Genomic DNA, 2500 nt, shown 5'->3' with positions numbered 1-2500 from the left:
CTAAGACTAACCCTAACCCTAACCCTAACCCTAAATCTAAATCTAAATCTAAATCTAAATCTAACTCTAACCCTAACCCTAACCCTAACCCTAACCCTAACCCTAACCCTAACCCTAACCCTAACCCTAACCCTAATCCCAACCCTAACCCTAACCCTAACCCTAACCCTAACCCTAACCCTAACCCTAACCCAAATGCTTACCCTATAGAATCATAGAATCATAGAATCATAGAATCATAGAGTTGGAAGAGACCACAAGGGCCATCGACTCCAACCCCCTGCCAAGCAGGAAACACCATCAGAGCACTCCTGACATATGGTTGTCAAGCCTCTGCTTAAAGACCTCCAAAGTAGGAGACTCCACCACACTCCTTGGCAGCAAATTCCACTGTCGAACAGCTCTCACTGTCAGGAAGTTCTTCCTAATGTTTAGGTGGAATCTTCTTTCTTGTAGTTTGGATCCATTGCTCCGTGTCCGCTTCTCCGGAGCAGCAGAAAACAACCTTTCTCCCTCCTCCATGTGACATCCTTTTATATATTTGAACATGGCTATCATATCACCCCTCAACCTCCTCTTCTCCAGGCTAAACATGCCCAGCTCCCTTAGCCGTTCCTCATAAGGCATCGTTTCCAGGCCTTTGACCATTTTGGTTGCCCTCCTCTGGACACGTTCCAGTTTGTCAGTGTCCTTCTTGAATTGTGGTGCCCAGAACTGGACACAGTACTCCAGGTGTGGTCTGACCAGAGCAGAATACAGTGGCACTATTACTTCCCTTGATCTAGATGCTATACTCCTATTGATGCAGCCCAGAATTGCATTGGCTTTTTTAGCTGCCGCGTCACACTGTTGGCTCATGTCAAGTTTGTGGTCAACAAAGACTCCTAGATCCTTTTCACATGTACTGCTCTCAAGCCAGGTGTCACCCATCTTGTATTTGTGCCTCTCATTTTTTTTGCCCAAGTGCAATACTTTACATTTCTCCCTGTTAAAATTCATCTTGTTTATTTTTGCCCAGTTCTCTAATCTGTCAAGGTCGTTTTGAAGTGTGATCCTGTCCTCTGGGGTGTTAGCCACCCCTCCCAGTTTGGTGTCATCTGCAAATTTGATCAGGATGCCCTTGAGTCCATCATCCAAGTCGTTGATAAAGATGTTGAATAAGACCGGGCCCAAGACAGAACCCTGTGGCACCCCACTAGTCACTCTTCTCCAGGATGAAGAGGAACCATTGATGAGCACCCTTTGGGTTCGGTCAGTCAGCCAGTTACAAATCCACTGAGTGGTAGCATAGTCAAGACCGCATTTTACCAGCTTCTTTACAAGAATATCATGGGGCACCTTGTCAAATGCCTTGCTGAAATCAAGGTAGGCTACATCCACTGCGTTCCCTTCATCTACCAGGCTTGTAATTCTGTCAAAAAACGAGATCAGGTTAGTCTGACATGACTTATTTTTCAGAAATCCATGCTGACTATTGGTGATCACAGCATTCCTTTCTAGGTGCTCACAGACTGTTTGCTTAATGATCTGCTCCAGAATCTTCCCTGCTATTGATGTCAGACTGACTGGGCGGTAATTATTTGGGTCCTCTCTTTTCCCCTTTTTGAAAATAGGGACCACATTTGCCCTCCTCCAGTCTGCCGGGACTTCGCCTGTTCTCCAGGAATTCTCAAAGATGACTGCCAGTGGTTCTGAGATCACATCTGCCAGTTATTTTAATACTCTTGGATGCAGTTCATCTGGCCCTGGAGACTTGAATACATCTAAACTAGCCAAATATTCTTGTACTATCTCCTTAGTTATTCTGGGCTGTCTTTCCTTTGCTGAATCATTTGCTCCAAATTCTTCAGGTCGGGCATTGTTTTCTTTATCGGAGAAGACTGAGGCAAAGAAGGCATTGAGGAGTTCAGCCCTTTCTGTGTCCCCTGTTTGCATTTCACCATCTTCTCCTCTGAGTGACCCCATTGTTTCTTTGTTCTTCCTTTTGCTACGAACATACCCATAAAAGCCTTTTTTGTTGCTTTTAACCTCTCTAGCAAGCCTGAGTTCATTCTGTGCTTTAGCTTTTCTGACTTTGTGTCTACACGTGCTGGCTATTTGTTTGAATTCCTCTTTGGTGGTTTCCCCCCTTTTCCATTTTTTGTACACATCCTTTTTTAATCTTAATTCAGTTAAAAGTTCTTTAGATAGCCACCCTGGCTTCTTTAGGCACCTTCCATGTTTCCGTCTCATTGGTATTGCCTGACGTTGTGCTTTTAGTATCTCCCTCTTAACAAACTCCCAGCCATCATGAACTCCCTTTCCTTTTAGTATTGTTGTCCATGGGATCTCACCCAGCACTTCCCTAAGTTTTATGAAGTCGGCTTTCTTAAAGTCAAGAAATTGAGTCCTAGTATGCTTGGCTGCTCCTTTCCGCTGTATAGTAAACTTCAGAAGAGCATGATCACTCGCGCCTAATGATCCTTCCACTTCTACCCCACTAACCAGGTCATCAACATTG

The sequence above is a fragment of the Podarcis vaucheri genome, assembly GCF_965113315.1.
Source record: "Podarcis vaucheri genome assembly, chromosome: 8".
Lineage (NCBI taxonomy): Eukaryota > Metazoa > Chordata > Lepidosauria > Squamata > Lacertidae > Podarcis > Podarcis vaucheri.
This window is presented reverse-complemented; position numbering follows the sequence as displayed.